The sequence below is a fragment of the Anomaloglossus baeobatrachus genome, chromosome 2 (assembly GCF_048569485.1).
Source record: "Anomaloglossus baeobatrachus isolate aAnoBae1 chromosome 2, aAnoBae1.hap1, whole genome shotgun sequence".
NCBI lineage: Eukaryota > Metazoa > Chordata > Amphibia > Anura > Aromobatidae > Anomaloglossus > Anomaloglossus baeobatrachus.
Window position 1 is genome coordinate 320,793,882 of NC_134354.1, and position 16,552 is coordinate 320,810,433.

General features: G+C 50.3%; 1 protein-coding gene across 1 annotated transcript in view; it reads left to right on the forward strand.

Moving 5' to 3' along the window:
- Window positions 1-16,552, forward strand: part of TNNI1 (troponin I1, slow skeletal type) — a 1,221,672-nt gene that overhangs the window by 63,603 nt on the left and 1,141,517 nt on the right. The gene's annotated exons all lie outside the window — the stretch shown is intronic.

The following is a 16,552-nucleotide window of genomic DNA, read 5'->3' on the forward strand; positions in this document are numbered from 1 at the left end:
TTCACCTCCCGGCTTGTCTAACAGACATGGCCGCACATAGAGCACACTAACACTGCTGTATATACATCACAAGAGAGGCTGGGGACAAACACAATACTGGGGGGAATACATATTACCGAGGAAAGGGGTATACAGCTCTAGAGGAGCGCAGTGACTGAGGTGGGGGGGGCAGCTGTGAGGTGGGGGGGTGACATGCAGCTCTGAGTGTATACAGCTCTGGGGTGGGGGGGGGGCATACAGCTCTGAGGGGGTATACAGCACCTGGGTGGAGGGGACATACAACTCTGGGGGTATAGTAGTATGCAGACCCCATATTGTGTTATGAAGCCCCCATTGGCCTCCATATAGTATTATGTAGCCCCCATATGCACTATGCAGCCCCCATATAGCACAATGCAGACCCAGATAGCATTAGGCACCTTCATGTAGTATACAGCACACATATAGCACAATGCAGACCCAGATAGCAATAGGCACCCTCATGTAGTACACAGCCCTTAAATACCACAGTGCAGAGCCAGATAGCATTAGGCACCCTCATGTAGTACACAGCACCTATATAGTACAGTGCAGATCCAGACAGCACAGTGCAGAGCCAGATAGCATTAGGCACCCTCATGTAGCATACAGCTTGTATATAGCATAGCCTGTATATAGCACAGTGCAGAGCCAGATAGCAGTAGGCACCCTCATGTAGAATACAGTGATTAATACTCAGTGGCGTAACTAGAGTTTAATGGCCCCTGGTGCAAAATTTGGACCGGGGCCCCCCTCCACGTACACCGACACTTAAGGTGCGGGATAATGACACTGACACTTGGGGTACAGGATAATGATGCTGACACTTGGCTCTTACCCTCAGCACCCAGGTTTCCCATGATCTGAAATCCCTCTATCAGTACCCAGCTTTCCCATGTTCTGATATCCATCTTGTCCTCAGCACCCAGCTTCCCCATGCTCTGCTATACATCTTTCCCTCAGCACCCAGCTTTCCCATAACAGAGTAAAGCTGGGTGCTGAGAGATGTATAGCAGAGCATGGGAAAGCTGGGTGCTGAGAGATGTATAGCAGAGCATGGGAAAGCTGGGTGCTGAGAGATGTATAGCAGAGCATGGGAAAGCTGGGTGCTGAGAGAAGATGTATAGCAGAGCATGGGAAAGCTGGGTGCTGAGAGAAGATGTATAGCAGAGCATGGGAAAGCTGGGTGCTGAGGGAAAGAGCCTTTTTCCCTCAGCACAAAACATCCCCATCCCATACTTGTATCTTTGTCCTCCTTGTATATAGATCTCCAAATACTATAATGGCCCCCACATAGCCTTCCGTATAATATAAAGGGTCCCACATAACCCGTCATATATTATAATGCACCCCCATAGTACTCTATATATTATACTGCACCACAGTCCTCCATGTTTTATAACGCACACCCATGTGTGTCCATGTATAAGGTAGCCTCCATATTCCTCCATATATTATAATGTAGCCCCCATAGTGCTATATGTATTATAGTGTAGCGCCATAAATCATCATATTGTATTATGCAGCCTCATACTCCTTCATGTATAATGCACCCCTAGTCCATGTATAAGGTGTCCTTCATGTTTATTATGCAGTCCCATAGACCTCCATGTATCATGCAGCCAGCAAAAAAAAAAACAAGTACCTCTCTTCTCCTTCCGACCCCTGCGACTGCGGTAGTTACGCCCCTGTCCCCATATGTCACACACCCTGCACCCCCATATCAAACACATTACACCCCCATATCTCACACACCCTGCTTCCCATACAGCCTGCACCCCCATATCACACACACTACACCCCCATATCTCTCACACCCTGCTTCCCATACAGCCTGCACCCCCCATATCCCACACACTGCTTCCCATACAGCCTGCACCCCCAGATCTCACACACTACACCCCCATATGTCACATAACCTGCTCCCCATACAGCCTGCACCCCCATATCACACACAATACACCCCCATTTCACACACACCCTGCCCACAAATCTCACCCTGCCTGTACCCCAACTTACCCCTCTCAAACACTCTGCACCCCTTCACATGCTTCTGTCACAGTCTGCAGCCCTCATACCCCACTCACCCTGCAGCCCCCCTCACCCTCATGTCCCCTCTTTTCTTATTACCAGTCATCATGTGTCCACATCTCCTTCAGGATTCAGTATCTCCTGCTTTCTGCCCGGCATCCTGTGTCTCCTCTCACACAGTCACATGGGCGTGACATCATCGCAGGTCCTGCAGGATGGAGATTCCATCTTCTGTGCAGGTCAGGACTAGCACTCCTGCAGCTCAGAAACGGCTGGTGGCCTCTCCAGGTCAGGGGCCCCTCTACTGACACTGGGCTCCCCTGACTCACAGGTCGGCCACTACACAGCGGCACTACACATAGACGCAGAGCGGCTGCCGGGCCCCTATGTGTACTAGTGCCGCTGTGTAGTGGCCGGCCTGTGAGTCAGGGGAGCCCAGTGTCAGTAGAGGGACGGCTCACTTCTCGTTCCCCCGCTGATCCGGTCTCCTCGGCGCGTCGTCCATTGCTGTCGCTCGCTCTGACCTCTCTGCAGGCGCGCAGTGATGACGTCACCGCGGTCCTCTGCAGAGCTGTCAGAACGCCGACAGTCACAGAGGGGAGAATGATAAGAGAGTGCGCCGCTCACTCTCTCATCAGTGCTCTCAATTGTATCGGCACCTGCGATGCCGATGCAATTGAAAGCTCGATCCTCGGTGGGGGGCGGTAACAGCGCGGCCACCGGGCCCCCCTTAGTAGCGGTGCGCCACTCCTGCCACCGTGAGTGGGCCCCCCCGGCAGCTCAGGGCCCCGGCATTTGACCGGGTTTGCCGGGTGCTGACGCCGGCCCTGCTTACTGGTCCAAGTATCTGTAGTGAAATGCACCCTGTCACACACAGAGTTTCTCAAGGAAGCGGTGATGTTGTGTGCTACATGCTGTTGTAGCGCAGGCACACCTTTCTTGGAGAAGTAGTGGTGACTGGGCATCTGGTACTGGGGCACTGCGATGGACATAAAGTCTCAAAAATCCTCTGTGTCCACCAGGCGGAATGGCAGCATTTCTGTAGCCAACAGCTTGCAGATGCTGAAAGTCAACCTCTTAGGCATGTCTTGCCCTTCTAAAATCATGTAAAACACAGGAAGGGGACTCCAACAAGAGTCTCCGTGTTTTCCAAAAATTTGGCCACAGACACCACTTAAGTGGCATCAATTGTCCCACAGTTGCAAACTTAAAATGGTTATGTGCATGAAGCACATTCTAAAATCCACAAGCTTTTAGTCTCCCCAGGATGACACAGGGGTAGAAAAGTCCTTGCGGATCCATGACTTGTTCATCTTGATGAACGTTAGTATGTCCACATTGTCACTGGACAGATGCGTGCACTTATCTGTCAGCACATCCCCAGTAGCACTGAATACACATTCCGAGAAAACACTGGCTGCGGGACACAACAAGATCTCCAAGCGTAAGTGGCGAGCTCAGGCCATTTTACCAGATTGGAAGCCCAAAATGAGCAAGGCTCCAGTTGCAGTCATGGCATCGATGTTCATTTGGAGATAATACTACATCTGTGTCTCCTCCTCCTTTTACTCATCCAGCTCTTTTCTTTCAGCATGAGTATATGTACTTGTCATTTTTCCATGTGTTTGTGGTGTCTTCTGAGTTGTTTGTCAACTTTTGGACACCTTAGAAGGTGCTTTCTATGTGTTTGTATGTGTTTGTGTTTGCCTGCCATTGTTTTCAATAGGGTTCGACGGTGTTCGACGAACAAACCCGCCGTTCGACGAATCGAACCGAACTCGAACACTAGGGTGGTGGCTCATCTTTAGTGATTACCACCTCGTAGTAAGTATTTGGATGGTAGACGGTATGGAATATATTTGCGAACAGTGACCATCATTATTATGTTTTTCCATGTACATGTGTGCGACCATAAATCTTACATAGTTATATATTACTGCAGATGTGTGCGTTGTGATTGGGCCAAGTTATGCTGCACTGTCATTATCTTAGTCACTGTACATAAACATATTATGAAATTTTATATATCAAGCTACTATTTCTATTTAAATCTATTGATATTATTTATATTCATAATTATTAGGGATGATCGAATACCCTATTATTCGCTTCGACGGATATCCGGCGAAAACCTCGCCGTTATTCGAGTATTCGCGAATATTTGACTCCCAATGTAAATCTATGGGAAAATCGAATAATTTTACGTTGAACCTGTGGTGACTGAGGAAAAGGCTGAAATGGATGGGGAAAGGCTGAAACAGTATGGGCACAGCCTGTAGAAGGTGCCTGACTGCATTTCTGGTGTCTTTGATTAACGTGCTCAGAGCAGCACGCGGCGTTTACGTAGTCACCAGAACAGCTCTCAATCCAAAGTAAAAGAGGGGAAATTGCTAAGAAACAGTTTCTAGTGGCTAATAACTGTAATAAAATGTCAAATCAAGAACCGACCTCCAAAAAAAAACCCACATATAGCATATGTTCACATATTTCGTTTTTTACATTTTTCCTTCTATTTCGAAAAGGGCTGTAACTTATACATTTTATTGGTGTCTATCTCACACCTCCTTTTTTGGGACAAATTTGACAGCACTTTAAAAGGTCAGCTACAATGTGCCCGTTGGGATGTTGACCTTGCCCTCCTCCTACTCCTCCTCCAGCACCACCGGCTCCAGTGGCCCTCTATTCAAATGTAGAAAGGGCCACTGGTTGTTCTCAAATCTCAGACTTCTTAGGGCTCTCAGGTGGGCCCTGTAACATACATTGGGGAGGGATGGCAGTAATTTGTAGTTTTCTGCGTCCCCTATATCATTAGTGTGAAAGTTGGAATACATACTCCATAACACTTTACAGTGCTATTGCCAATGTGGTCATTTGTATGTTGTCCTTGCCCTCTTCCTCCTCCTCCTCCACCAACACCACCGGCTCCAGTGACCCTCTATTCAAATTCTATTCAAATGATTCAGAAATGTATGTTTTATGGACAAATGAATACCACGCTGGGACATCAAAGCTGATGTCATTGATGATGATTGCATCTGACCAAAAGCAGGTTGGGAGCAGGAGGCATCATTGCCTGCTTCCTAGACCGCATTTTGTGAAGCATGCAGCACCGTGGAAGTGGTAGTTGTTTCACTCTGGAACTCAGGCTTTATTCCACTAGGTAGCACCAAGGATTTAAAAAAAATCAGTTTCCCCAGGGGTTAAAGGTTCAAAGACCATGTAGCACAGCATCAGAAGTTACTCCCAAGAGCTCCCAACAGCTTATTTAAAAAAAAAAAAAATGGTAGGATAAGCAACAGGGCATAACATGCCAAGGAGTTTAAAGGCATTCAGTTCCCCTAGGGGATAATGGTTCAGACACTATGGAGCACTGCATCAGTAGGTTCTCCCAACAGCTTTTCATTAAAAAATGGTAGCATAAGCAACAGGGCATAACATGCCAAGGAGTTTATTATTATTATTATTATTATTATTATTATTATTTTTATTATTATAGCGCCATTTATTCCATGGCGCTTTACAGTGAAAGATGGTATACATACAACAATCATTAACAGTACATAACAGACTGGTATAGGAGGAGAGAGGACCCTGCCCGCGAGGGCTCACAGTCTATAGGGAAAGGGTGAGGGACAATAGGTAAGGACAGAGCTGGTTGCCAGTGGTGTAGTGGACTGAGGGTTATTGTAGGTTGTAGGCTTGTTGGAAGAGATGGGTCTTGAGGTTCCTCTTGAAGCTTTCCACGGTAGGGTAGAGTCTGATATGCTATGGCAAAGCGTTCCAGAGTATGGGGGAGGCACGGGAAAAATCTTGTACGTGATTGTGGAAAAAGGAGATAAGAGAGGAGTAGAGAAGGAGATCTTGTGAGGATCTGAGGTTGCGTGCGGGTATGTACCGGGAGACTATGTCATAAGGAGGAGACAGGTTGTGGATGGCTTTGTATGTCATGGTTAATGTTTTGAACTGGAGTCATTGGGCGATGGGAAGCCAGTGTGGGGATTGGCAGAGTTTAATACATTCATTTTCTCACACCACCAAAAGGTCGCAGAAAGCCTCTGTCTGGCTTTATTCCTCTAGCTAACACAGAGGATTTAAGAAAAATCAGTTTCCCCAGGGGTGAATGGTTTAGATACTATGGAGCACTGCATCAGTAGGTACTCCCAACAGCTTTTGTTTAAAAAAATTGATAGGATTTGCAACAGGGCATAACATGCCAAGGAGTTTAACACATTCAGTTCCCCTAGTGTGTAGTGGTTCAGACATCATGTAGCTAAGCATCACAAGGTTCTCCCAAGAATTCCCAACAGCTTATTTTTTAAAAATTGGTAGCATAAGCAACAGGGCATAACATGCCAAGACGTTTAGTACATTCAATTCCCCTAGGGTGTAGTGGTTCAGACACCATGTAGCTAAGCATCACAAGGTACTCCCAAAAGCTCCCAACAGCTTATTTTAAAAAAAATTGGTCGCATAAGCAACAGGGCATAACATGCCAATAAGCTAAAAAAAATTCTGGTTTTGCAGGGGGCCAGGTGTAACACACAATGGAGCACAGCATCAATAAAGAACACAAATAGTGACTGTCTGACCAATTGTTCTAGACAGTGTAGCCTTGACAGTGCTTGTACCAGTGCATAATGTACAAAGACTTGAAAAATATTGCCCTGGGTGATTGGGCCAAACAATTACATGGCAGCAGCATAACAAGTTACATTAGTCATGCGGTGTCATTAGATGATAGAAGACAAAATAGTCTTGAATGAGAAACAATGGAACTTATTTGAACTTAAGAAATCCAAATTTTGGGGCTAGACTTATTATTAGGTCTTGTTAACAGGCGGCCTGAGATACTCTGGGGCAATCAATCTATGGTTCATTTTGATCATGGTCAAACTGTCTGCACTTTCCGTGGATAGTCGGGTGCGACGATCTGTTATTATTAACCCCACTGAGCTGAAAACGCGCTCAGACAACACACTCGCAGCAGGGCAAGCTAACACTTCCAAAGCGTATAATGCAAGGTCTGGCCAAGTGTTGAGCCTGGAAACCCAATAGTTAAAGGGAACAGTAGACTCGGAAAGCACACTGATACGGTCACTTACATAGTCCCTCACCATCTTACTTAACTTTTCCCTCCTTGTCATCGTTCCCCCAACTGGTATCTGATTCGCAGTTAATGGTTTGTGGAAAATGGACCAGTTTTGGCACATTAGTCCCCCGCCTGTGTTGCTCCTACTAGGCGTAGCCCTCTCTTGTAATCCTGTTGCGTGAGACGACACGCTACCTCTGACGCCAGTGACTCGCCCACCCCAGGGCTATGGGACACCCGGTGCCGGGCCGGACTAGTCCGGGGGCCGTCAGTGGTGGCGGGGCCCGGCTCCGTGGCCCTGGTGGGTGTCAATTAATATGGCTGGTGACTTGGGGTGAATAAAGTTTATATTTGTCGTGACGCCACCTGTGGTTTGCGGCTATTAAGCCGCCACTGCTGTATGAGGCCTCCGGGGTGATGGAATGGCAGCAATGGTGGTACTGCTCCCCACAGGTGGAGCGGTGCCCTGGGGACACTGTTGGTGCTCGTGAGAGTCTATGGTGTAAGGTGTAGTGCAGGGCCGACAGGCGGTGAAAGGACCGGACACAAACAACAGTCTCTTTACCTTCTCCTCTTTTACTTTGCAAACGGTTAGTCCTGGGAGACCGTTACAGGTGGTTGAGGGCTCCGGCCGGCCTGGAAGTAACTGAGGAATCTTTTTGGCCAGATGAGTATGAGGCCTACTCCTGTTCTTTCCTTACTGTTATAGAACCCTGCTCTCTGAATTGGCAATGGCCCTCTTGCTGCTGGGACCGGTGGTTCGTCCCTTTTTCTGTGTGGTAGGCTGCGCAGGCCCTCCCTGGTGCTTCTCTGCTGGAGTCTACACCGGGCCCTTGGGATGCAGCTGTACCTTCAGATTGCTTCTGGGCCAGGGGGCTTGCAGCTCTCCTGCCTTCCGGATTCGGCTACCAGGGAAGGATTTTACACCCTGGCAACCACAGACTCCGATGTCCGAGTCTCTTCTGTGCCTCTCTGCTCCACAGGGCCAAGCTACTCCAGCTCCAGGCCCCAGTCCGCAGGACAGCACTACTCTGCATCTGCTCTCTCTGCTTTCTTTCTACAGACTGCACACTAACTCCTCCCTCAGGTCAGACTTAAGGAATGCTCCCTGGAACTCCAGGTTCAGAGCTCCCCCTGCTGGCCTGAGGGAGAAACTGCGTTGGATGGTAAACTTACTGGCCAATAGACCTCCCAATTACCTCCAGGCTCAGCATTAACCCTTTGGATCGGCAATGCTGTTGTGGCGACCAGGTCCTGGGGCGCCACACCAGCATGATCTGAGGGTAATCGTTTCATCGACTGCTCCACTACTTGAATGTTTTCGTAGTACAATGCTTATTTGCCTCCACAAGTAGCGAAGCAAATTTGTCTTTGTAGCGTGGGTCAAGGAAGGTACATAACCAGTATTTGTTGTCTGCCAAAATGTAGACTAGAAGACAGTTATGAGAAAGGCAGTGTGACATGAACTTTGCCATTTGTCCCAGACTCCGAACTGGAAACCTTTGTGTGTCACTGCTAAGAATACATTCTGTCTCCCTAAACCTCCTCTCCTCCTCAGTCTCTCTCTTCCTCCTGCTCCTCCTCCTGCTCCTCCTCAGGCCATCCATGCTGGACAGCCCTAAAGCTTGGGTTGTCATTCCCTTGGTTACCAACTTCAAAGCATTCCTGTTCTTCATCATCTCCTCATCCTTATGATGCTGAGCAAAGGTGGCCTGAGCTTCTTGGCCGAGGTTGTGTGGATTACTAGCAACTATTGTGAAGTCTGGATTCGCAGACAACCCGGATGCATGAACACTTTGATCAGTCAGACCATCCAAAGTGTGTTTCAATAAACAAATCAGTGGAATGATAATGCTGATAACAGCATCCTCACTGCTCACAATGTTGGTACAGTAATCAAAATTCTCCAAGACCTGACAAATGTCTGCAATTCACACCCACTCGGCAGTACTTATGTCTGGCAGCTGCATCTGACGGGCATGTTCCAGCTGGAATTGGGATACTGCCCTCTGCTGCTCATGGATACTGGCCAACATATGATAGGTTGAATTCCATCTCGTAGGGAGGTCACATATTAGTCTGTGACGAGGCAAGTGTAAGCGCTGCTGCAGCTCTGCCAGGCCAGCAAAAGAGGGAGATGACTTGCGGAAATGTGCGCTAATACGTCGTAGCTTGGTAAGTAGGTCTGGTATCCCAGGATATTTCTTCAGAAAGTGCTGAACTACTAAATTTACAATGTGGGCCATACAAGGAGCATGTTCAAGCATTCCAAGCTTTAAAGCTGCCACTAGATTACGACCATTGTCGCACACTACCATCCCTGATGAAGATCTAAAGGCTCAAGCCATTCATCGGTCTGCTCAGTTATTGCTTTCAAAAGATCAGGTGCCATGTGAGATTTGTCACCGATACAGATGAGCTTCAGTAGAGCGTTTTGACACTTAGCCGAGGCAGTGCTGCAGAGATCCCAGCTGGGGAATGATGTCGATGGTTGGACACCGGCGGATGTTGAGGAGGATGCACAGGAGCCAGATGAAGAGAAGGAGGAGGAGGGAGTTGTTGCTGTGTAGGAGGCTACTGAAACTGATTGAAGTGGGCCCTGGTTTTCTGGTCTGGGAATTATATACTGTATGTTATGTTGCCAGCTCAGACTCTGTACCAGCCACTACCAGGTTCACCCAGTGTGCCGTCAGTGAGATGTAGCGTCCCTGTCCACTTCCGCTTGTCCACGTATCTGTGGTTAAGTGGACCTTCCCTGTTATGGCGTTGGTGAGAGCCCGCTTGATGTTTACGGACACGTGATTGTGGAGCGCAGGACTTCACAATGAGAAAAATAGTGGTGGCTAGGCACAGAGTACCAATGTTCTAACACCACCAAAAGGTCACAAAAAGCCTCTGTTCCCACAAGCCGATACGGCAACATCTCAAGGGATATTAATCGTGCAATGTGTGCAGTTATGGTTTCTGCCCTTGAGTGCGTAACAGGGTATTTTTGCTTCTTTTCAAAGGTCTGTGATAAGGACAACTGAACGGAACGCTGGGACACCGAAGCTGATGTCGTTGATGATTGAGTTTGGCCAACATCAGGTTGGGAGAAGGAGGCATCAGCACCACCTTCTTGCACACCACTTTGGGAAGCAGGCAGAGTTTTGAGTCTGTAAATCGTGTTTTTCCCCTAGAGCTGTCAACCACCTAGTGGTGTGCTTGGCTAAAATATGTTTTCTCATGCTGGAGGTGCCTAAGCTGGAAGTATTTTTGCCTGTTTTAAGCTTGGTCTGAAAGATTTGACAAATGGCAACCGTTTGGTCCGAAGGACTCTTGGAAAAAAATTCCCACAAAATTGGAATTTGAGATGGCACAGGTGGTGCACGGACCCTTGGAATCTGAGATGGCACAGTTGGTGCACGGACCCTTGGACTCTGAGATGCCACAGGTGGTGGTGTCATGTGCACAGTTGATTGACTTCAGGCAGTGGTTGAAACCCTATGTCTTACAGCCTTATTGCGGACTATGGGCACATGCTCCTTTGCACTGCTGCTCTCGCAATCCATGCCACCCGTCCATGTTGGATCAGTCACCTCATTATCGACCATATCGTCTTCAATTTCCTGAAGGTCAATATCTTTGGGAATGGAGGTTTCAGGCTGACCAGAGGGCAACTATGTCTCATCATCCTCCAACATGTCCACCTGATTGCCCAGCATGTCACGGCCAAGAACATGGCTTTCTTCTGGGCTTGGGTGCTTAAAGATCTGTGATTCACTGCACACCACATCCTCACCTGCGTTGGTGGTGTTGCACGGTGAGAGGCAAAAAAGGTCAAAGGGTCCCGTAAACAGTTCTTCAGAGTAACCTGCTTTGGTGTCATATGTTTCCTTAGAATACTGATGTTGTGAGGAAGATGACAAGGCTGAGGATTCGATGAGCCAGCCTCTGGGCTACTCAAGTCTGTCAGTGTGGACCCTTGGGATTTGCTACTCGGCAAGTAACGGTGCCGCCCCCACGTCAGTAGCAGCCGGGCTGCTTGGATCCGGACCCGGTGTGTGTGGCTCGAGGGGTCGCGCAGACACTCCGAATGAATGGGGACGTATTTGTATGGGGATTGTAATGAATTGTTCGTGATGCCACCCACAGTGTGTGGTGAGATGTGGCACCACCGCTGCTCATGTGGGACACCCGGGGTGATGGGATAGCAGCTGGTTGTTAACCCCTCCGTCGGTAGGGATGATTGCCCCGGGACCCGATGGGGCTTGTTAGTTTCGTTTTTGGCCTCAGGGTTTATCTTCCGCCTTTGTTTGCAGGGGGCAGGGCTTCAACTTCGCGCCCTTTCTCGGGGAAGAAGACACTGGGCTGTCATTTTCGCGCCTAAAAATGGCAACCAAAATGGCGATTTTGAAAAATTTCGCAGCGGACCACCGCTAACAGTCCAAAACAAGGTGCACTTTCACCAGGTGAGTGAATGGGTAAGTATCCTGTTCGTGACGCCAGATTTCGAAGTGTGCGGCCCCCACGTCAGTAGCAGCTGGACTGCTTGGATCCGGACCCGGTGTGTGTGGCTCGAGGGATCTTCCGGACACAGGGGTCGCGCGGACACTCCGAATGAATGGGGACGTATTTGCACAAATTGTTCGTGACGCCACCCACCGTGTGTGGTGAGATGTGGCACCACCGCTGCTGAAGTGGGACACCCGGGGTGATGGGATAGCAGCTGGTTGTTAACCCCTCCGTGGGTAGGGATGATTGCCCCGGGACCCGATGGCTTGGTGCAGGGGATGGTGATGGCAGGGGCCGGCGCACCTGATCGGACCATGGAGTCTCAGCTTACTCACGGTTAAAGAAATCAGACAAGTCCAGTACTTAACCAAGGTGTTGGTGGCCGGCCGCCGCGGCCGGTTGTCCTCTGGTCCCCCACCCGGGCTGGTGGTCACTATCTCCTTCCTGTGCACTGTGTTGTGTGTGTGTTGGACTTTCCGGTTTGGAATGCGGGAGTCCGCTCCCGGTCTACGGTTGGGAGCCGTGCCGGCTGACGCTGATCCGTGGGATCTCCTGGGCCCTGGCAGATACACTATCCCTCTCTGTGGGTGGTTTTCTCTTTTCGGGACTTAGGTTGGGACAGGACCTATGATCCTGCCCTCAATCGGTTAATTAGCTAGGCCGTTGGTGCCGGTCCTGGCTTCAGGGTACGAGTACCCCCTGTGTGCACGGTTTCCGGGTCGGTTCTCTGGTGTCGGTACCGGCGGGCTCCAACCCTGCCCCGTTCCAACTCGGATCTCCGGTTGCCGTCTTCCCGTCTCTTACTAGATGTGGCCACTGTATGCCACCTAGCCAATGTGTCAGGGCACCGACCCTGACACCTGTCAGCTTCACCTCCTCAACACTCCTCTCCACTCCTCTGAGCTCAACTAACTGAACTGAACTGTGTTTTTCCCGCCCTGGGCTCTCCAGACCCCTAGGTGGGCGTTACCTTCCACCTGGTCCTGCCCACTGGTGTGCCTGTCTTTCCCTGAGGGGGGTGGCTAGGGTTTCAGGTCAGCTGGTGTAACCATGTGAGGGAAGGTGTTCTGCAGGGGCCTAAATGTGTGTGACGACCTGGTTTTGCCAGGGCGTCACATAACTGCAGGCATTTTTGGCTATTCAACTCGTTACCTGTTCCCGCTGTTCAGGGTGCAAGAGTGCTTTCCCACGTGGAGAAGAATATTGGGATGGGAAGGCAGAAGTAGATAAAGCAGGAACCTTTTTCTTTGGCTCGATCACACTGCTTGGGCGACCACTACTGTCACTACCACCTCGTCCATGGCCCTTACCCCCACTTTTTCCCATTTTTTTTGGTTTGATTATTCTAGGTGAATACTGTATCATGACCTTTTCTACAGGCAGTGGAACAACACTTATGCTGGGTTGTTAAACTTGCATTAATAGTTTCTCATGATAGCTGTTTCTTTAAGTCTAAAAACCTTTATTGGACAAACTACCACTTGGAGGAGTCGACAAAGATGTTGTAAATGTCTTTCAGCCCCAAAAGAAAACAGGGTTTTACAACACTTTTCTTTTAGTATTGGTTTTTGGTACTCCGACTGTGTTTTAGTAAGAGCAAGGCACTATGTAGGTGCTGTAAGATACGAAGCCCCCAAAAGTATGCTAGGTGGCTGGTAAGAAGGTACTGGCCTTGAGGCACAATTACTGACCCTGACAACAAGTATTAATAATAATTGGCTAACACTGAGACTATGTGTTAGTTGCAGAAAGCCACTATGTAGGTGCTGTAAGATATGAAGCCCCCAAAACTATACATGGTTGTTGCTAGGAAGGTTCTGGCCTTGAGGCTCAATTACTGACCCTGACAACAAGTATTGATAAAAATTGGCTAACAATGAGACTGTGTGTTAGTTGCAGAAAGCCGCTATGTAGGTGCTGAAAGATATGAAGCCCCCCAAAATGCTAGGTGGCTGGTAGGAAGGTACTGGCCTTGAGGCACAATTACCGACCCTGACACCAAGTATTAATAAAAATTGGGTAACACTGAGACTGTGTGTTAGTTGTGTTCCGCCCCCGTGCCCAGCAGCTGACGCTGCTCGGATCCGGACCTTCTCCTTCTCTTCGCCGAATAAATAGGGGGGGCGTAGTTATACGGGCTAGGCCGTAGTGACGCCACCCACGGTGTGTGGTGAGGTGGGACACCACCGCTGCTGTTGTGAGGCACCCGGGGGTGATGTTGTGCAGCAAGTTGTTAACCCCTCCGTGGGTAGGGATGGTGGCCCCAGGGCCCAAAGGCGCAGTGCAGGGGATGGTGACCACAGGGAGTGTAGTTGTACTCACTTTTAGTAAACACACGAGTCTCTGGTAAACCAAGGTGGTGGTGGCCGGTGCCGTGGTCGGTTGCGTTCTGGTCCCCCACCCGGCTGGTGGTCTCTATCTTCTCCCTGCACTGTTTGTGTGTGGTGGACTGTCCTTGTATAAAACTCAGGAGTCCGATCCCGGCTGGATGTGGCCTAAGGAGCCATGCCCGCAGACGCTGGCCCGTGGGATCTTTGGGCCCTGGCGGTGACCTCTTATCCCTAAATCGGTGGGCTCTTGTCTTCTATGAGGGACTTTGGGTGGGACAGGACCTCTAGTCCTGGCCTCAATCGGTTAATTAATTGGTTCCGGTGGTTTCTGGTGCCGGCTGCAGGGTCCGAGTACCCCCCTTTTGTGCTATGGTTTCCGGGTCAGTTCCCCGTGTCGGTACCGGTGGACTACAACCCTGTCCTGGTCCACCTCGGTTCCGCTGAGCCGTTTTCCCATCTCCTGCTGATGGAGACCACCGTCTGCTTCCAAGCCAGTGGCACCAGGGCTCCTATCCTGGTACCGTTCAACTTCGGCTTCACTGCTGGAGCTACCCCAAGCTCCAGCCCACACTCCTCTCCAAACTGAACTTGACATCAACTCTGAGCAGAACTGAACAGACTGAACTTTTCCCACCCCGGGCTGTCTAGACCCCTGGGTGGGCGTGCACCAACCACCTAGTCACTCCCACTGGTGTGCCTAACTGTCCCTAAGGGGGGTGACTAGGGTTTACTGGTTGGCTGGTATTGCTTTGTGAGGGAAGGTGTTGTGTAGGGGCCTATTTGTGACTACCTTGTTTTGCCAGGGCGTCACAGTTGCAGCAAACCACTAGGTAGGTTCTGTAAAATATGAAGCCCCCTAAAATATGCTAGCTTGTTGCTAGGAAGGTACTGGCCTTGAAGCAAAAGTTGTGACTTTGACAACAAGTATTAATAAAAATTGGGTAAAACTAAGACTGTGTGTTAGTTGTGTTACACCCTGGCAAAACCAGGTAGTCACAGATGACTGTACCCCCACCAAGGGTGCAGGAATCGCCTCCTCCTTGGGAATTAACACCACACATCCCACACATAGGAACACCAGTCACAAATCCTAGTTGCCCTCCCAGGACAGCCAGGAAACACCAGTGGGTGGGACCAGACGGATGGGAACGCTCACCTAGGGGTCTTGAGGTGACACGGGGTGGGAACGAGTTCAGTGCAGTTTGGAGTTGAGTTTGAGTCTGAGTTGGAGTAGAGAGTTGGAGGAGCAGTCGATGACAGGAGCTGAAGTGCAGCGTGGTCAGGGTTGGAGCCCTTGGACCATGGGAGACCCGACTAGGTGGCAGACGGCTTTGTAGGGCCACAGGCGACGGAGACTCAGTCGCGGGAGACCTGAAGTGGACCGGGGCAGGAATGTAGCCCGCCGGTACCGACGATGGGAAACCGGTCCGGAGGCCGTGCACGGGTGGGGTATCTGGACCCTAGGACGAGGCAAGCTTCAAGCCCCTTGTTAATTGACCAGCGGGACAAGGTACTAGGCCTTGTTCCCGAAGAGTGCAGCCCAGATAGAGCAGACTGGAAGCCCAACGCGGGGGACAAGGTGTCCGCCAAGAACCCATTGAAGTCCCACGGGTCAGCATCTGCGGGCAACGGCTCCCTTTGCGTCCAAAGCTGCAAGGGAGCGGATTTCTCTCATTCCAAGCGGGTTAATCCACACACCACAAGACACAAGTGCAGGAGGAAGGGCCCCTACATTGCTAACCCGTGTGCGGGACCAGCACACCCCTCCAGAGGCAATCGGCATATGGCTTTGATTTACAGTACAGACTCTGTGGATTATTCGTAATCGCTAGTACACCGGTGTCACCCGGTCCAACCTGTCAACAACGCCCCAGCCCTGCTCTTTACTCCACAAACGGGCCCCGGGACTACACCTCCCCTACCCTTGGAGGGGATCCCACCTTGCTGCGCAGCTCCATCAACCCCGGGCACCCTTACCATATACAAGGCAGCGGCGGTTCCACCATCCCATCACCGCAACCCACGGGTAGCGTCACAGACAATCTCCCCTGTAAATACCTCCTTTTTTATCTGTGTGCGAGGACGGGCGGTTGCACGAGCCCCGGGTCCGGTCGCCACTCGAGCCCAGGACACGATCCTAAATCCAAGCGCCCCTCGAGCAGCCCCGGTTGCCGCAGCAGAGGCGGCACCTGACCGCGACAACACAAAGCCGGTTGTCACGAACAGGATTCTTATCGCATCAGTAGCTGCCATGCGCCTTGGTTTGAAGTCCGTGAAATGTTCCAAAGTCTTGAACTGCCGCTATCTTGCCCGCCATCTTTAGCGCCAAAACAACAACAGCGTCATCTTCCTCCCCGAAAAAGGGGCTGAACCCGGTGACTGCAAAATCAGGAAGCTGCAAAGGACAGTGGGTCTCGCAAGACTGCTGTTGAAAACCAAGGGGGAGCAGCATGTAAACTGAGAAGAAAAAGGGCAGGGACACCAGGACTTTGCCAAATCCCGTTCCTGGACAAGTAAGCGGCATGATGTCTCAGGGGTCTGACAACCAGCATGTGGAGAGGCCCGTTCCAGGGCCTGCCGACTGGATTGA